The sequence below is a fragment of the Ctenopharyngodon idella genome, chromosome 3 (assembly GCF_019924925.1).
Source record: "Ctenopharyngodon idella isolate HZGC_01 chromosome 3, HZGC01, whole genome shotgun sequence".
In the NCBI taxonomy this organism is placed as follows: domain Eukaryota; kingdom Metazoa; phylum Chordata; class Actinopteri; order Cypriniformes; family Xenocyprididae; genus Ctenopharyngodon; species Ctenopharyngodon idella.
Window position 1 is genome coordinate 36,846,159 of NC_067222.1, and position 20,876 is coordinate 36,867,034.

The window sequence follows — 20,876 nt, forward strand, 5'->3', positions numbered from 1 at the left end:
TTAATTACTTGTCAATTTCAAGCTGTCCCAAGGCTTAACACTTGCTGTCAGCTTCCAGTCAGTCCCTCCCAACACGCTAGTGCATTGCTGCCAAGAGGTATTGTGCTCGGGAAAAGACAAGTGAAAGAGAGCCTTCAAAAACAGACCTGGCCTTGAATCTCCATGTCTCTGTATTAAAGGCCCTCAAGCATTCAGGTATAGTAAAAACCTTTGTTTGCCACAAGACATATCCAGCTGCTAATGTGCGTTGAAGCGCAAGGGACATCGCCACAGGCTTACAACATCTCCATCAATTTAAAATCAAAAGGCTGTCGTCTCGATGTGTAAACAAGAAACATCTATCAAAAGTACATACTTCATATCGCAACGAATCAAAGCCCAATATGCCACTTCAGTGCAACAGCCTCTCAGGGGTGTTCAGCACCATGGACAGCCCCTCCTTCCCTATTCAACCTCCTCCGCCTCAGTTCTAGGATACTGGCGTATGAATAAAAATAGGGTCCTTCCAGACTCATCTAGTCATGTCACATTCCTGCATGATAGCAATAGGTCTTTTCTCTGTGTTTATAGAAACTTTTTTATGTATAATCTCAGATATGTATAAGTGCCTATATGGGCCAAATTTACTAACAGCTTGCACCAGCGCAAACCCTCTTTTGGCATTAAAAAACTACTGTCAGGATTTACTAAAGACACACAGTGAAAAATTAGGGCTTTTGCAGCCGGCCTTATTGCATATGCATTAGGGTTGCACGATTTATCGCGTGATTTGGCAAAGGCTGCGATTATTTAATGCGCAGCTTGTCAGAGCTCTGTGATCAGTAGGAAATGCTTCTCCATCTGAAAGCCAGAGGGCGCTCTTGCGCAGAAACTCCAAATATTCTCTGCCGCAGAAGTAGATAACATGCGTCATTCCAGGAAATCCCTATGTGCATCATACTATCACTGTAGCTGAATAAACAGAAGATTGAAATGCTTTGATTGATTAAACATGATTAATAAACACACGACTGCCTTATTCTGTGTAAGAAGCCACATCATCTCACAGAAGGATGCTCAACTGTCGTTATGAAGTGAGTTTGGAGTAAAAACGTTATTAAATGTTGTCTTTTGTTGGACAAGATGTTAATAAATGCTTCTCATGTCTGGAAAGATGTTTGACGCGTGTTGCTTTTTCAAATGTACATTTATAAGCGACTCAAACTCGCAGTACTTTCAGATGGATTAGAATTTGGAGCCATAGATCATTGACAAGCTGCGCATAAAAAAATAATCGCAGCCTTTGACTCGTGTTTTAGCGTGATTTCAATGTTATTTTCTGCATTGTGCGATAAATTGTGCAGCCCTAATATGCATTTGTAGGAGTTTCCCTTTCAGACTCACAATTTATGGGAGGAGAGTATTTAAATGAATCACGCAAGGTGATTTACTAAGGTTTGCACTAGTCAGTTTACTAGTATTTGCTATTTACCACCCAAAAAAAAGCATGACGCTAATTTGCGCTAATATTGGTAGATTGCATTGGTCATTATGAAAATGCTCCAACTGCGCCCGTGTTCTTTAATTTGCATGTCGTCAGTAGATCACGCACAGAACTTTCCACTCCCATCAGCACTTTTATGGGATTGTGCTATCACGCTAATTTGCCGTTTAGTAAATCTAGCCCTATACCTGTAGCTTTCCTAAAATACAGCTACAAGCAAAATTGGTATATTTGGTAAATCTGGAATAATTAATCTGCAGCCAATGAGATTGCTTGCACAACATTTAAATGGTCTGGTTAATTGTTTGCTGTATTCATGCAGCACGCTATCAGAGTTCCTGCTCCACCTCCCCCAGTTCCACCTGCCTAGATCTGATACGGGATTTATGTGTTTATTTATGCAGCAGCATAACTTACATGCTCATTGCAATGTGTCATTGTATGAATCAAAAGTCCATACTTGCTCTGCAGCAGCAGCAACGTAGCAGATCTAGTCAAATACATTAACATTGCCATATTCAATAACATGCTAAAACTATTCAGAGAGTTGTCATGATTGAAATACATGATTTAAGTATATATATACACAGTATACACACACTTTTATTTAGCAAGGATGCATTAAAGTGATAAAAAATGACAGTAAATTTTTAAATTGTAATAATTTTTCACAATATTACTGTTTTTACTGTATTTTTGATCAAATAAATGCAGCCTTGGTGAGCATAAAAGATTTCTTTCAAAAACATAAAATCCCAAACTTTTGAACGATAGTTTATATTTTTCCGTAATATATATAATTTCAAATATCTCATAGTTTTGATTGCTATAGATGTCTGCTTCTGCCTTACCTATGTAAATATTCTCTTTTATTCTCCTCTGTACCTTACTGGTTCACGGCGCTCATCTCTCAGAATGATCGGTTCAGAACTGTCTTTATCCATTATCAACACACTCAGTGGTGCTGTAAAAGCCTTCTACCTCACATATCACCAACAATTGCACTTGTGTTTTATGACTCTATGTATTAAGTGAGCACAATGGGGTGGCTACATAATTTATCATTCGTTATGCCATATGTGAGTGCTGCAGGCATAAAGGATGCTTTTTATAAAGCCAGATAATATGATATTAATATGAGAGTTGCTTTTCCAACACTGCACATGTAGACATACCATCTTTTCACCCCCATCTTGCCATCTTTCTCTCACACTGTCTATCTGTCTGTCTATCCATCTCTCTCTTTCTCTGTATCCGCGGCACGATTGCTCTCTCCTCCACAAAGAGCCGGGCTCAGACACCTTGCATACAAAACAGCTGACTCAATCTTCAAGCTGCATAATCAAGATAAGAGAGACGGAGAGAGAGAGAGAGAGAGAGGGACAGATGCACACATCTCACAAATTGTTTTAGTTTTTTTGAACAAGCACAACTCTTTGTTGAACGTTAGGTTATGGTTAGGCGCAGCTCATGAGTAATTCCTCTTGACGAAGGTTGAGAATGATTTAGATTTGCCTTTTACCAATGAATTAAAGTGAGGGTGGAGATTCTCAGTATGTTTATAGCCTAAAGAATGTAATTCACCCTCAGTCATCTATGTAAGTTGCTGTATATCTTCTAGTGAATGGAATTTCAGCAATGATACCAACATGCATTAACATCCAAAATAATAATAATAATGTTCAGGTTCATTTTGATACAGGTCCCTGAAAGTACTCCAAAGGGTCCTTGGGTAAAATATTTGAAACATAAAAAAACGTACATTTTCGTGGCATTTACAGTTATTGACTTTTTCTAACTAATGTTAAGCATTATATAATGTTTTTTATGGCAGTTTTTTTTTTATATACATTGTTACAAGAACATATATCTTTTTTATGCTGAGTGTCTCTGGATTGCCTCGGAATCTGGATAAGGGTTCCTTGGATATATAAAAATTGAAAATGCCTGCTTTAATTGAATAACATTAATTATTTTAGGCTACAACAATATTTTTTTTTTAAAATAGGCAACCTGTTATAGTCAAAACAAAACAGCTCCGTAAGACCAAAATGATTTAGTTCATTTGCACATTTCATTTTGGAAAAGCTCTTAAAATCCAAACATTTGGGTTTTGAGAACTCTGAGACAAAATACAAAATCTTTCATTTAGTAAAAAATAAAAATGGTTTGTCCAGCCAAATGTATTTACGTCTTTTGAGGGGGATATACAAGCTGAGACACCATCGCTCTGTCTGCTGATCGAGTTCTCGCAATATACTGCTCTGACAGTAGCATGACGGACTAAGCTCTTTTCTTACATTATGAACTGTGTTACTCGGTGACCTAATATGCTTAGTATCTTTCTGAGGGTGAGTCTCAAAGTTCATGTAACTGTACAGTTACAGTATGTCAGTCAAGGTGAAGAAAACGCATATGCAATTGCATATCCAATCAGATGCACATATTGCAACACTTACATTTCACAGAAAACTAGGCATTTGCACTGATACACCTCAGTATACAGTCCTGTTAAACTGATTAGGTTTTGTCATGTTTCATGTCTTTTCTTTTTAAACCCCTTTTTAGCACTTTTTTTAAACAGAGGATGTTTGTAAAGTGTGTTATTTTTCTTAATCTCAACCTTTATGAAATCACTAAAGCTACTTCATATGATCCTTTGAATTCTGACTTACTCCAAAGTATGTCTGCGTCATATGTTCAATCTTAACTCAATTATTATGTCTCTGAATAATTTATTAGACTACTATGTTCAAATGATTTCTTAATTTAGCAATCTTAACGTGTGGTCCTCAGAGAGACACTCGTGCACGTTTTTTTCATTCAACAGCAACACTACACACAACTGGTAAACCAATTGTATTTTAGATATAGAGCAAGCAGCACACTTTCATGCCATTCTGGAAATAGATGAACACTACCAGACTGGAAAACTTTCCGAGCTTTGTCGGTGTAAACAGATACGATTAGCTACGATAAGCGTATTTACCATGTACAGATCGTACAAATACTCACGCGATTCACTAAAATATAGCGACCGAGAACTGAAAGGGGCCATCAGTTGTCATTTTTATGGCTAAAGGCGAACTCTAGCGGCAAACCAAACCTGACTGCGGTCCAGGGAACTGAAACATTTGGCGACATTCTGGAGATGTTAGCGAAAGCACGATATATTCAATCCTGTAACATCTCTAAGTGAGACGCTTTAGAGTTCAACAACCCCTAAACTAACATTCACATAGTGTCTCCTTGGCTAATGTAGCTTAGAATTCCATATATTACCTCAGCATGTCAGTATGTGTCAAATTATTCCATGCAGAATATCAAATGATTCCAAAAGAAACGCGCTCACAACTCGCGTTTACATTTGAACGTCGATATACAATCACGCCTTAGTGCAAAACGAAGCGAATTCATGTTCATTTGGAGTCCGTTAAGGCGCACTGTCAAACTCAACACATTAGACGATGCATTTATAAGTTCGACAAGTCACACGGAGGCATTTGTTGCAAATACGCGGGTGTACAAAAGCCACATGGATAACTTACATGTCTCAGACTACACTTGCGCTCCTTTCATTTCTCGACCAACAAAACCAACATTAGAAGCGACGTAGATGCGACATTCCAAAGCATTTCTCACTTACCTTTTTCGCAGAGCGAAGCGAGAGTCTCTCCGTAACCAAACCGGGGTCCCTATGTCACCATGTACCCCCTTGACATTTTCTAAGAGGCAGTAGAGATAGGACGGGGGCAAATAAAAAAAAAAAACCACACACACAAGGTTCCTCTTGGCCTCGGAATACAAAGAGCTGCAGCTCCTCACTGCGTCAAGCGCGATCCTCAAAGATCCATTAAAGAGCGAGTGATTAATTCAAGGCAGAGCCTTTATGTATTCCGCACAGACAGAGACATGGCAGAGTTGTTTTGTCTGTCATAACGCGAGCGGACAGCGCCTTATAACTATTTCCAGTCAATTATTAGTTGAGTTGAGGAGCGGGACTAGAGCACTGCTCATCCACAAGTCCAGTTGGGGCAAAGTTAAATCTCATAATAAGATTGTAGGTTACTGCGAGGCTATAAATGGTGTGGGTTCGACACTGAAGGCAAGAGGGCTGTGTGCCACGTGAGAGGACTGTTTAGCCTAGTTCAAAATGTGAGATTTTAACACATCACTGTATACAGAAAGCATTTAAAATTTGCGTGTTATATTTGAATTTGTAATTCTATAAGCAACACGGTGAGCAAAATAGAGTAGACTATAAATTTGGCAAACACTGCTAAATTATATTTACGCGGTTGGTCCAGGATGGAATATGTACACTATTTCATTTCTTGCACAGTATAGCTCCCATACCTGTTGTGCAGGTACACATTTAAAAATAATAATAATAATAATAATAATAATAATACTTTTTTTTTTATGACATTCGGTTCAGCTGACGATTTTTGAACGTGCATTAGTAAAGAGCTACTAAAATGTGCACTACTTTTCAACGGCGCTTTACTAAACGAAGAAATACTGCGCAACCAGTGTCGCCCGATTTCAGAACGAGATGACTCTGAATAAGACCTGATTCATGTTAGTGATTCAAAAACAGCGCAGTACCAAAAACGACTCTTACAAGACGGTTCTTTTAGTGAATCAATAGCGCAAATGTGGTCCAAATACTGAACGATGGAGTTCGTTATAATGCATAATAAAACATACAAAGCCACCAGTATAGTTCGACTATACTGGTGAAAAGAGTTGAAAGAGTTATACTAACTGGTTCTTTGTACTGAATCAAAATACAGCGTGGATTTCCAGTCCAATTCTCGAATAAACGACTCATACGAGCTGCTTTCTTTTAGTGAATCAAAAACACTTACGTCTCAGTCAAAACGTTTTTTAAATTAATCTGACTCAGTTACCCGAAACTACTTCTGTTATGAACTATGTTGTACTTCAGTCTCGTAACACCTGATTAACATGACAGTGTTCAATTAAATATAAATATAATGAGTTTTGTGAATGAATGGACACATTTTATTATGCAGTTAGGACCAATTATTGAATATTATGAAATGCCATTAAAAATCTTTTTTTTTTTCTTTTTTTTTTTAAGAATCCTATTGAATATATCAATATTAGATGCTGTTCTAGACTATACCCTATATATTTGAGAGTCTCATAATTAATAAGAATTGCATTTAATTTTATATCTTCCTACCAAAGTACTAAACAATCATTGTTATTAAACCAAAATCGTTAACAGAAATCAGAAACAGAATCACTAAATTCCTTACCAATTCCCATTCCTTGTCCACACATACTGTCCTGTAAAATACAATTCTACAATTTCTTGCTGGAATCACACAGTGAGGGGATTTGGGAAAAGGGAAAGCATGAGAAACAAGGCTGGCATCATTTCATATTGACTTTCTGCACTCTTGGGAACAGCACCAATCCACCACATCCTCCAAATGCACTCAGTCACAATTTAAGGTTGGTAAACCTTTTGCGATACGATTGACAGCCATTCTTCATACTTTGTAACCTTGAATCTCTGGAGGTTGTACTTGAAGAAGAAGGGCAGGAGGGAGCTGTGGGCTGCTGCCTAAGTGTCTGGCACAGGACGGATGCATTGTGGAGGCTGAAGTTCCCTAGCTCTCTGCAGCGCTCATAAAGAAGCACGCAGGCACTGAGTGGGCATCCATCTGTAGAGAGATGCTGGTGATCTGGTGCATTACCCACAGAGTGGCCGGGCTTTTGTGTGTGTGCCTGCTGAGGATCACGGGTCCGCACAGCTGCAGGGCTGGGGCTGTCAGCACTGACTGCTCATTAGAGTGGGCAGGCTGATGTGACGTGGTGAGGTTAAATGCTTGCTATTTCCTGTTGTAGGTAGCAGTCAACCACACTGAATCAAACGGGGGTAAGACGAGGGGTGCACGTTGATCCCTCGTAAGTTTTATGCAACACTGCAAATGGGGTAGAGAGTCTGTGCTCATCACAAATTAAGCCGTATCTTGTGGCACACAAATTTTCACTTTACTTAAATGTATATTTGTTTTCACAAACTAATAATAGTTGAAGCTGCGTTTAACTTAGGAAGGTTGACAGGTCTGTAATTTGCATCCGTTTTAATGAATTCCAGCTAATTAATAATGAAAGGAAGAGTTCTAATGCTACATACCTTCTGGTCTGTATGCTAGGAATGATTTTTTTTTCAAATATGGACAAACCCAACCGTTCTGAAAAATATTAATAAATATCCTGACGCATCTGAGCTTTATAAAGGCAGTGAGCGAGGATCAACAAGTATAAGCTGAAGAAAGTGTCTCCATCCACATCCATCCATCATAAACATTCTCCACATGGCTCCGGGGGGTTAATAAAGGCCTTCTGAAGTGAAGCGATGCGTTTGTGTAAAAAAAAAAAAAAAATCCATATTTAACAAGTTATGAAGTAAAATATCTAGCTTCTGCCTGACCGCCTCCCGTATTCTGTTTACGAAGAAAGTGTAAAACTCTCGCAGTTCAAAACTCTTACGCTACGTCCTACGCCTTCCCTATTCAACCTACGGAAAAAAACTTAACTGACCTGATGCCAGTTAAAGAAAAAAAAGCCTCCTGTCAATGTAGAGGAGACGGTGATGGAGACATAAGCTGCATTTCTACTGTCCAAAGGTGAGCGTGCTAGTGCGTGCCAGGGCCAATCGCGTTTCCACTGTCACTTCCGTTGCGTGATCAGGCCTCGTCTGGGTTTCCTCGGGGCCAATGACAAGGGTTTTTTGGCCCACCGAATACCTTGGTCCAAAGCGGGCCAACTAGTGCTTGAGGAGTGGTCATGAACAGAGGCAGAGTTTACCTGAGTCAAGAGACGGTCAACACCACTGCATGTTATTATATCAGGCTACCAGCTATCAGGCTTTTCAGCTAAAAGCTTACTTTCAGACACCAGTGAGTGGTGAAATGGTCGTGTGAGGTTGTTCTGTGGAGGTGTGTTAAGGACGGGTTTTAGGGAAACGCTGCAGGGCTACTGGCCCGACAGTGGAAATGCAACTTGATTTTGGCTTCGGTGCTTGAGGTCCGAGGCTATTGACCCAGAACAGCACAATGTTAGCCCTGGCTCGTACTGGCCCGACAGTGGAAAAGCGGCTATTGAAGAATAGGTTCAACAACAAAACATGTTTCTGAAATACACTGCACAAAAATAAAATTAAGGGAGGGAACACGCAATCATCACAGTATAATTAAACTTAAAAATTAAACACAGTCAATTGAACTTCAGGGATATCAATCTATCCAATTAGGAAGTATAAGGGATTGTGAATCAGTTTCACCTGCAAATAAAAGTGACAACAGGTGCATGATATGCCTGGCCTCATTTGGCAAGAGTGTGTAGGCAGTTTTTCGATGGCGAAGGCATTGATGCCATTGACTGGCCCTCACATTCCGCAGACCTGAATCCAATTTAAAACCTCTTGGACATTATGTATTGGAGCATCCAAAGGTCTGATCCAGGTCTGGGAGTAGATCCCCCAGGACACCATCCGTCATGTAATCAGGAGCATGCCCAGATGTTGTTGTGAGTGTACACAGGCACGTGGGGGCCATACACACTACTAGGACTGCACGGTTATGACAAAAATAATTGTTGATTATTCCCATGAAATTGTAATTGTAATTATTAATTACGATTATCACAGTTGGCACTGAATTATGTTTTGAATAGATTTATATGTTTGTTTGCCATATTTTTATATGAAAATAAGCAAGCTGCAAACACTCTTCCTGAAAAACTTTTCTATAGCATTAAGCCTCAAATGTCATTGGTTTGGTTTCTTTTTTAAATAAAAAAGTAAAAAAAAAAAAAATGGTATTATAATGTTATACCATAACTAAGATTAAAACAATAACTTGTAGAAAGCAAAAACACACACCTTAAGCACACAAAATAATGTTCTGTAAGTGGAATTTTTTGTTGTTATGTTTCTTGTAATTGCACTTTTGAACGATTACGTAATTGTGGCATTAGTAACTGTAATCACGATTAGAAATTTGATTTATCGTGCAGCCATACACTCTACTGACTTACATTATGAGTTGCTGTGATGAACTTCATGCAAGTCGGATCAGTCTGCAAATTCAGTTTTTTACATTGATTTTTGTTGTGATTTTTGAACCCAGCTCTCAGTGCGTTGATGAATTTGGTTTCTATTGACTGTTGTCACAATTTTGTTATTAACAAATTACAGAATGTATATGAATAAAGATTTTCAAAATGAAGATTTCATTCATTGAGATAAGTGTACTCTTATTTTATTATTTTTATTTTTTTTGAGCAGTGTAGATTTTTTTTGAAGAAAATCTTTGTGTCTGACATTCTCTTTAAGTTATGCTGCTAAGGTCATATTGCATATTCCTCTCTTCACAGTCACTGTATTGTCAGGGTTAATGAACAAAAGGATAAAGCTTTTGAAATTCTACACAACATGCATGCAACAGACATGATGTGTGACCCTGGACCACTAAACCAGTCATAAGTCGCAGGGGTATATTTGTAGCAATAGCCAACAATACATTGTTTGGGTCAAAATGATCTATTTTTCTTTTATGCCAAAAATCATTAGGATATTAAGTAAAGATCATGTTCCATGAAGATATTTTGTAAATTTCCTACCATAAATATATCAAAAAATTATTTTTTTGAGTGGATATGCATTGCTAAGGACTTCATTTGGACAACTTTAAAGACGATTTTCTCAATATTTTGATGTTTTTGCACCCTCAGATTCCAGATTTTTTGTATCTCGGCCAAATATTGTCCTCTCCTAACAAACCATACATCAATGGAAAGCTTATTTACTCAGCTTTCAGATGAAAGTTGGCCCAAATAGACACTGGTTTTGTGGTCCAGGGTCACATATTATACAGTCTAGCCTAGGTTCTCAGATACTGTGATTTCCTCCTCACGTCAATGAATTCACCATTAACTATTCACCTTAACAGTTTATGTATCATTGTAATCCTTGACCATCAAAACATAGGGGTAGACATCACCTTTTCTGTGTTATCATGTTTGATTCAGAAGATATGATGCAAACTACAGAATTTGGTTATGGCGGAAAGTAAAATGGAGTGGAAATTAAAAGGCGTTTTTGTGATGGCTACATTTCTGAAAATGTTCAGGGCCCCAAACTGTACAAGTGTACCAAATTTCATGCTTTTATGAAAAAGTGAACATTTCACCTCAAATTTTGCATCTCATCTGGACTAAAAACTGTTGTGCCTTATGTGTTTGATTCAGTCAAAGGGTTAGTTCATCCAGAAATGAAAATTCACTCACCCTCATGTCATTCCAAACCCGTAAGAACCCTTCCGTTCATTTTCAGAACACAAATGAAAATCTTTTAGATGAAAGCTAAGAGCTTTCTGTAAAGGACCGCTAATTTACAAAAGAGAGTTTATAGAGTCTGTATTGATTTACTTGTACTGAGCCAAGTGGTGCTCGCTGCAGAGCCAAATGACCTCCAGCTCCACCTCTGGAGCTCAAGGGTGGAGCTTAATCTGTTTAATGGGTGGAGAGATAGGGTTATGGGTAGGGTTAGGGTGTGGTTAGAGGATGCAGCTCCACCCATCATGCCCACAGTAGGTCGAGAGAGGGAGAGCTGGAGGTTATACTCCACCCATGGCTCTGCAGTGAGTAGCCTCTCCACTGAGCTGCCTTGAAAGACTTTTATTTTGATACGGACTTGACACGCAACATTTGCCCTGCGTTCCATTCGGAAGGGCTCATTCCTATGCCCTAATCGCTTCAAAGGGTTTACCCTCCGGAGTGAGAGCTTCGAAGGGATGAAGGGTGTAGGGGTCAAAAAAAACCTTTTTTGGAACACTTGAATGGACTGATACAGGGAGCTGTAAAGCATTTTTGTTTAAGTATAATGTTATTTTGACCATAATAATGTACCAAATCTAGCTTGTATAAATATTACAGTAATATAGAAAAATACGATACATACATTTATAGGTAAAATCGAATTCCGAGCCTCCTGTACCCATTCTGTGACGTCAAACAACTTCCCTGTGCAAAGGATCATGGGGGCCTGAAGTGTCCATCAGTTGTACCCCTTCGAAATCCTTCATTCCGAAGGGCCCCTTGAAGTGGCCAGTTTTGAGCACTTCGGTTTGGAACGACCCTTCAATATGGCGGCCATGATTGTTTTCACTCCGAAGTGCCCTTCGGAGGGCGATATATCCCGTTTGGAACGCACCGTTTGACTGTATAAAGCGTGGCCCATTGTGTATGTGTGCACCAAGCATGCCACACAAGTCCTGAAAAGTGAAGCCAAAGCTCTCAATCGCCCCCAGGTGGCTGGATGCAATATAGATCATAAACCCCGCCCTCTCCATGTAATGTAACGACCTTGAGACAAACTAAACAGTCAAATTACACATCAAATATTTTTTCTTCCAAAGATGGTTTCTGTCATTTTAGGCAATTTTATCACGCTGATATTAGTTAAAGTATTCGTTCTTTAAATAAGTTTGTTTTAAGTCAGTTATTTGATGCTATAAAAACGCGGGTTTTGACGTCATGATTGACAGCTGAGATTACAGCTTCTCTGAGCGAAGTCATCACTGAAGCACCAACGGACTTTTCTCTGGATCTTCGGGAGGAGATTGGGGCTTTAACTTTAATTTCTACATTTCCAGAACTGTTTATTTCACACCAACATAATGTGTTGTTCTGCAGTATTAACCGATTTTGCGAGAGTGTGGACGGGACCTTGATATCGCGGATCCACTTCACGCTCACTTCTGCGCAGTCTCGGGCTCCAAGTTCATTATGTGCAGACTCGAGACTCAAGATGGCGGCTTCAGTTACTACAATGGAAGAGAGTGAAGGTGCGTCGTCCATCTTTTTTTTCCACAGTATGGTGTGCACATGTTTTTGTGGAGGACACAGCTGTGTATCCCACTTGAGGGTTATAAAGTAAACAAGTTTAATGTCTATCATTTTGTATCGTTATACTGTGGTGTTGGTTATTGTGTTAGAGTTATACAGTGTTTGTTTTTTGCTGTAGCTCTTACAGTGCCTACATGAGTGTCACAAATAAAACGCTAATGGAAGTTTAAGGAGAATTTGACTATCATTCCAGTGGGGTAGCAACACTTTCTGTCCTTCCATAGACAGCCTATGCAATTCAAACTTGGACGCTACAAAAAGTTAATAAAGAGACCGTAAAGCTAATCCATATGAATTGAGTTGTTTAGTCCAAATTTTCTGAAGAGACTTGATTGCTTTTTATGATGAACAGATGTAATTTAGGCTTTTATTCACATATAAACATTGATCAGCAAACATAAACAAAACTCTCAGTTCTGTTAACGGCTCATAGACTATTCACATGGTGGTGCTCCTCACTGGTTTTATCAAAAATCCTGCACAATTGATTAAAAATGTATTTTACAATCAAATGATAAAAGGAGGCATTTTAAGGTATGCACATATTACACAGCAACCATTCAGCCTGAATCCGAATTGCACTGATTGGAAATCCCAGTGAGCAAAACAAAATGGCAAAATCTGACTGATTAAACGTGAAGCCAGTGTGGTGGGAAGAAGATGCACACAGACACTCTGCAAATTGCCCATTCACCTATAATCAGTCTACAAAGCATGGATGTGGGATTTTATTATATTTGCACTGAGCTGTCTAAACTAAGGCTAAATATTTTAAGTAGCTGTCAATATTATAGAGAGCGGACTCTAATGTCCGTAAATGGGTTTTGGGGAGAGTAAAAGACAGGCTGTTATTGGTTGTGATTTATTCAAATCCTTCATTTATTTGCTAAGCCTATTAGATGGCGAGAAGAAAGAGGAGGCTAGTTATAATTCAGAAGAGGAAATGTTTAGTGGCAGTCGACATAATGGAGCATCTGCCACCCCTGAACATGGCAGATCCATCTTAACATCTGGACTGTAGCAGAGATGCCTGCAGCTGTCCTCCTACTGGTTGGGAAATGTCAGAAAGATGAGATACTATTAGGTACAGGTTTATTCAAATGTGTGCTTTAAGTGCCATAGTAGCAATGGAAGGCCATTTGTTTAAGTGACTCAACATTTTTCTTTCACAGCAGATGTGGATGACTGCCGTTAGTGGTGTGAAGTACTCATTGATTACAGATTTTCATACCATATGGGCCCTCCATGATGTTTCTTTGTAGGGCAACCGCTATTATTTCCATACGTCGCCACTGGAAAATGCATGGAACTTTCAATTTGAAAGTGAAATGTAATTGTTATTCTATTTCTTTTTTAATTCTCTGCTATTGTCAAAATTGCATTATGCAAATCCATGTTTAAAGGATTACTGTGTTTAAAATATGCGAATTACATTCCATGAATGAATGGTGAATCCAATGGCTGAATGGACTAAGTCTGTTTATGTGAGTGTCATATATGTGCTTATTCCATAAAGACACCGCAGCTCACTTCTCGCGCCATCTCACTCTGCCTAAGTACGTGAAAAAAAAGGTGGATTGTCTTTGATAAGTGTTTTGTCTTGCTCCTCCCTCTGGATTTAAATGTCTCATGAATAATGCAACAGTATGACAGCCTGCATAAATGTTAAGCGGTAATGTAAGTTGGTGAATATGTAACATTCCCTGTGAGTTTTGGTCGTGCAGCATTCCTCGACATCAGCAGAATTGTGAAACGATGTAACAGCATAAAAAAATGAAAGGCTTTTACTAACAAGTACATACAGCACGAGCCAGTAGAAAAGAATAACATTGGGTTATCATGACTGCAGAGCCTTGAACTTTAACAGTTTTAACTTAAGAACTGCATTTTATTCTAACAATAGGAAAGAAATCGTAGCATCTTTTGAGGTGTGTGATGTACCATCATTTACATAAACATGCTGAGTTCAATGTCTGAGGTAACAGCAGTTCATTACGTAGGAGTTACATTTGCATAGATCTGAATATGCAGTGACACCGGACGAGTTTGGCACAGACTGTGCTTCTTTTGAGTACACATCTCTTTGGTAAATTGGTGAAGCTTATACTTGCAGTCATATTTTGCAGATGAGGTGTTTCACTCTTTAATAAAATGAATAAGTAAACTTACGTAGAAATAAACACAGTTTCTAGAAACCGGTTACTGGAAAGCACAGTTGGTTGAGCTTCCCATTCTCAATCAAACACACTTTCTATAAATAAATTCTATAAAAAAAACTCTGCTATATATTTCCCTTTTCTGCACTTTTACTTCTGCTTTAGTTTCTGCACTACTCTTGAAACTTGGCATTGTGGGACTACAAGAGTTGCTGGCTCTTGTATGATAAATAGCTTGTGATGTTCCTCATTTGTAAGTCGTTTTGGATAAAAGCATCTGCTAAATGACTAAATGTAAATGTGATGAGTTTAAATCTCTACCCCAAGTATGAGCAATTGTAATAGTGGTGCTTGCCCAAGCATATTTGTTTATCCTACACTGACTATACACATAAGACACAAGACATGATATAAGATAACATCATTCTGTTTTATTAATTTGGATGAACCCAACTCATCATGCTATACTCACACTGCAAAGGCACCACTGAAGCTGCTTCTGAAGCTGAAATGTACCACGAAAAAGTGCATTTACATTTGACGCTGCACAGATGTGGCATAAATGCATTTACACAGAAATTTACAACTGCAAAAATAATGTTATTAAATTCATATTTAAAATATGAATAAATAGCAATAAATTATTATTGAAATCATTAGTTGTCTTATTATTATTCTTCTGCTCTCGAGTCTATGGCAGCCCATAGAACTGTATGGTAAAAAGTTATGAAATTTGGCACACAAGGACAGTCTGAAATGTTACCATAGCAAATTTGGAGTCTCTACCTCAAACCCTCTAGTGCCACCAAAAGTTCAAATATTCACTCATGTTAATGCTCATAACTAGAAGTCCTAGAAACACAATTCCTTTTTCCTCTGATGGCTCGTGCTGATTCGAATACATTCTATGACGTCATTTCTGTCATGAAAATTCTTCCACCATTTTGAATTTTCTGAAATGTCTACTTTTTCAAACTCCTCCTAGAGCGTTTTTCCAAGTTGCATGAAATTTTAGCGCTTTTCCACTGCGTGGTAATACTTGGCTCGGCTCGCTTTACTTTAAGTTTGCTTTTCCACTGCAGTTTAGTACTGCTTCAAAGTGGGTGGGATTATAGACTGATCGTTATAGTTGCGATGCCTCTACTGCCGTGGATCCACTCCTCGTCTTGCCAATGAGTCTGCACCTCATCTACTGACCACGATACAGCCATTTCTTTTTTCAAGTTCCATGCGACAGTCGTTTAAAGCAAGTTGTTTTACGAACAAATGATACTGCGGTGGCTGTTACTTTTTAAATCTAGCGGGTTTTGCTGTCTCGTTTTTCAAATCCAATGACGCTGACGATTCTCTGTGAGCAATCATTGATCTACAGTGTTTACCTGTCACGTTTACTATCGGTACAGCTCGCTTGGAACCTCAACCGATGTGATACTATTTAAGCGAGCCGTACCGTTATGTACCGAGCCATCCCATGCAGTAGAAAAGAGCCAAAAAATGAGCCGCATCGAGCCGTACTGAACCGTACCATGCGGTGGAAAAGCGCTATTTGGTATGTAGCATCTACTCACACTCCAGGAAAAAAGTTATACGATTTTTGATCGGCCAATTCGTTCTCGTATAGCGCGTCAACAAATTTGACGGCGAGCACGTAAAAATGGATTTGTTGCTGTATCTTCGCAATGATTTGGTGTTTTGACACCAATCTTGGTAATGTCATTACAGGCATGACACAGCGCCACCTGCTGGTGCCAAGGTGGCTATTTTTGCTTATATCTTTTGAATGCCTTATCCTAAAATCATGAGGATGGTCTCCGTAAATTCCTTGAGGCATGCCAAGTTGAACGAGATCCAATTTTCTTCGGACATTTGAATTTTAGCCTCTTTTCCACCGTCGGCCCAAGCGGTTCTTAGAATAGCAAGGAACGGTTCCAGTTGTGTTTCCACTTGAGCCTGGTTCGGCACGGCACTTTTAGAAACCATTCTCAGCCCGTAATTCTTGGCATGGTTGTCTAACCATGCTGAATCGTGCTGGTAGAATGCGTGTAGTGATGACGCCAATTGTTGTCTAGCTACCAGTTTCTCTGTAGCTGGCTCTATTTGCGTGACATAAACACAAATTAATAATAAAATTAAAAGAAACATCTAATCGCGGTCATTATTTACATCACATATTATCAGTAAACTGTTGCGTTACCAAGACAACGACTGACGCTCTTATATTAAATTCCAAAGAGCTGCCGTTATCAGCCCCACAGTGAAAAATTAAACCGTAACTCTACTAGCTGGCCCGGATCGGCTCGAAATGGAACGGTTACGCAATGAGAACCGTTCGGCCCGATGGTGGAAAAGGCGGCTTTTACGAATGCATGAACGTATTGTTACGAAACTCGGTATGATTCATCGAGGCCATGTTCTGAGAGGACCTGTAAAGTTAAGAGATATAATGAAATTGATGAAAATGCTTATAACACATGAAAAATGTAACATATTGTTATTTAACTTACATCATTAGATTTGTTGGCTTATGCCGAGTCCTACGATACCAAAGTTACCATTTCTACCATACTTACTGTCCGCCATATTGAATTTTATTCAAAACCTATTTTTTCGAAGTCCTCCTACAAACTTTGTCTGATTTGTACGAAATTTGGTATGTAGCATCTACAGACACTCATGACAAAAAATTATTAAAAGATTTTTGATAGACCCAATCGTTGTTTTATACTGCGTCAACAAATTTGACTGCGAGCATGCCAAAATAGATATGCAGCTGTATCTTTGCAAAAGTTTTGTGTATTGACAAGAAACTTGGTACATGTCATCACAGGTATGACTTGAGGGTGCATGCCGAGTTTCGAGCTTCTCAGAAGTTATATGTTATAAGTGCTTTAACTGATGTAATTTAAACAGCTGTATCCTAACCTTATGATCACAGATGTCCACAAATATTTCCTTTTCTGCCCTTATTTGGCTTGACCCCATAATTGTTGCTTGCAGCTAAATTTATTACTACTACTACTACTACTACTATCAACATAATCCTAAATACAAATAAGGGACCATTTACACAACACCGTTTCAACTAAAAACTGAAAACTTTTTATGCATTTTGGCCATTCATTTAGCCCATACAGCAACATAGTGTCGGCCCAGATACGGCCCACATCTGGTACATGTGGATTCCGTGTGTACCAGATGTAGGCCGGATCTGGGCCGACACTACTGTATGTTGCTGTCTGGGACACAACAACAGCATTTTGGTGGCATTCAAAGTGGTTTTAAAGTGCAAGTTTTTGAAAACGATACCATTATTGTCTCCATGTAAACTACAAAAACGCAAATTTGACAAACCCGTTTTGACAATTTTGTCATCTATATGCAAGAAACGCATAGAATTTTTTTTTCAATTTTTAGTACATCATTGTCATGTAAACATATCCTATTACAATTATAACATGATAAATTCCTATTACAGTTGTACAGTTATAAATTCTGACAACATTTATTTTTGCAAATATGAATTAGTACTGTTATTATTATTAACAATTATATTATAATAACAACTTTTTTTTATTCTAAATATGAGAATTATTGCAATATAACTTTAATAGATAACATGAAACAATGAACAGTATATAGGTTAATGTTCAGCAAAGTAGCAGCCCTAAAACATAGCAAAGTTTAGGGTTGCTCTGATGATCATGCAAACAGATTATTTTTTATTATTATTATTTTTATTTATTTTTTTTGTTACGAACTCAAAATTTGCATGCATTTTCGAAATGAGGCAGCCCTAAAGGAATAAATTAATCATTCTAACACCACTGCACCAGTGAGTGGGACATTTGCAAGCACAGAAACATTTTCTGATTTTGTTTAGCTGCTGCGTTTGTCCAGGAGGCCGAGGCATCTGGTTGAGTCATACAGCTCTACATTCAAAGTTCCAGTACAGCTCCAAGACCGGCTCTGATGTAGACAAGGCAGTGATATGTATACACACACGCACACAGTCTATAGACTCACGCAACACGCACCGTGACCCCACAGTGGCAGCTTGCGTCCTGACTGCTGGGATAAACACACCACCTACTCTAAAAGCTTTACAAAAGAGCAGCATCTTCTCTGCCAGCAGTGACATGCCTCTTTTCTCCCCAGACTCCGGAATAGAGGGCCCTTATTTGCGGCAGCATGGAGACAGAGTGAGATGTCTGATGTGTGTACTTTCACGTTACTCTAGCCATTCGCAGCCCAAGTCGGGAGTTATGTCCCAAAGGGCCACCCTACTCCACGGCTGTAAATAGTGCTTGCCTCAGATTGATACACTTACAAGGAACAAGCGCACAGGGTTATTTGGGCAATGGACACATGGCATGCATAATTAAAATTGGCTAAGTGCCTGTGCACAGGGCTCGGGTCATTTCTGCCAGCTTGTTCCTTGTCCATCAGCTAAAGATGAAATTTCCTGTTTCCCTTTATATCTACAAGTATTGGCTCACAAATATAGCATGTACTTGTTTTACCCATTCAGTTCGATCTATATTCAGAGCCAGATGAAAGGGTAGAAGCTTTTTTTTTTTTTTTTTTTTTTTTTTTTTTTCAATCATCTCCCTGATTGTGTCTCCAGTCTCTGCATTGTCACTTTTGTGTCCATTGACACCCATGGGAATGATTTGATGACTGGCTACTCTTAGCTGAATAGCTTATCAGGGTGTGATCGCATTTTCTGGAATCACTCTCACTGTCTGGTTAGCAGTCGGTGGCATTATGCTCAGTACAATGGCGCATTAGAGGGCTTGAGAAGAAAGGAAGCACTCTGAAAGAAGGGGCTGGATTCTGTTCAGGGTATACGTGAGGCTCAAATGCATTTGAATGCAATGCATGCATGGGAATAAGGCATTCATTTGCCAGGCTGGCAGCAGGCCTGCTAAACCACAGGCGCCTTTGACTTCATGCCAGAGCACTCGCTTATGCAGTCAACAATCCTTTCACCTCTGCGCTGGCACGCTGCTGCTATGCATCTACCTGCGGAGGAGAGAAGCGGATCTATTGCTGCGCCACGTGGCATGCAGTAATTTACTATCGCTGCTGTCCTAGGATAAATTTATGAGTCAGTATTGATAATATAAACGTTCAATGGAATATGGCCTCCTCTATATCATGGCCATATTGTAACGACCTGATTTCATTGTTCATTAAACATCCTCCATGCTGTTGTGCTGTTCAATTAGGCCTAAGGAATTCAGCTGGAATGGGCTGAGTGTGTAAGAACAAACGCACACATGCTTGGGTGCCTATGTGCGTATCAATTCAGGAAAGCATTTGTATAAAACATTGATGTTCACTTTCCTGTTTTTTTTAATGTCCACATGGGCTGTTAGGCTGTCCACACACTTGAAGATTTTAAAGGGTTAGTTCACCCAAAAATGAAATTAATGTCATTTATTACTCACCCTCATGTCGTTCCACACCCGTAAGACCTTTGTTAATCTTCGGAATGCAAATTAAGATATTTTTGTTGAAATCCGATGGCTCCGTGAGGCCTCCATAGCCAGCAATGACATTTCCTCTCTCAAGATCTCAAGATCCTCCTCTCACAAGAGTGTGGAATGACATGAGGGTGAGTAATAAATGACATAATTTTCATTTTTGGGTGAACTAACCCTTTAAGCCCCGATTTGCACCCCCAAACGATCTGGGGATGTGAGGCTTGTCTCAAACAATTTTTTTGTCCAAAAAATCCTCCATTGTGTGGTGTTATTACGGTTATTTAACTGCTCCTGATCAAGACGGAGCATCAATGATCTCAAAAACGTAAATATCAAACTTGACTCTTGATCGGGCAGCCTCTGACGTGATACCTGCAATGTTGCGTGCTTCTTTAGCTGAAACTTGGCAGCCACAAACATGCCACAAAATTGAAGTACTGAGAAAGAAGATCGCCCATATTCTCTTTCTTCTATTTTGTTTTTGGCTGTAAAGCACGTGTGGCAGGAGAGCCTGCGGACAATGTCGATTGTCCTCCATTTGTTTTTCTTCGCGAGTCTCCATGAGATCTCGTCTCAATGTGAAATCCTGCAATCAACAGGTGTGTGGTCTCACAGTCTGGTCGAATCATCTAAAGGCCGGAACACACCAAGCCGACGGTCGACCGCCGGGCAGTTTTTGTTTGTCGGCCGACTAAGTTTTCTCAGTGTGTTCCGCACCGTCGACTGAAGTTGGTCCTTGTCGGCTTTTTTTAGGCCGATTCGACATATTGAATCACTGTCTGAGCTCGTCGGTCAGTCGGG

The 20,876-nt window shown here is 39.2% G+C and overlaps 1 protein-coding gene across 1 annotated transcript in view; it reads right to left on the reverse strand.

Moving 5' to 3' along the window:
- Positions 1–5,575, reverse strand: part of elfn1a (extracellular leucine-rich repeat and fibronectin type III domain containing 1a) — a 109,944-nt gene extending 104,369 nt beyond the window's left edge. Inside the window, exon 1 of the mRNA XM_051888432.1 lies at positions 5,130–5,575. The gene's annotated coding sequence lies outside the window, so the exon portion shown is untranslated. The remainder of the gene's footprint in view (positions 1–5,129) is intronic.
- Positions 5,576–20,876: the final 15,301 nt, after the last annotated feature.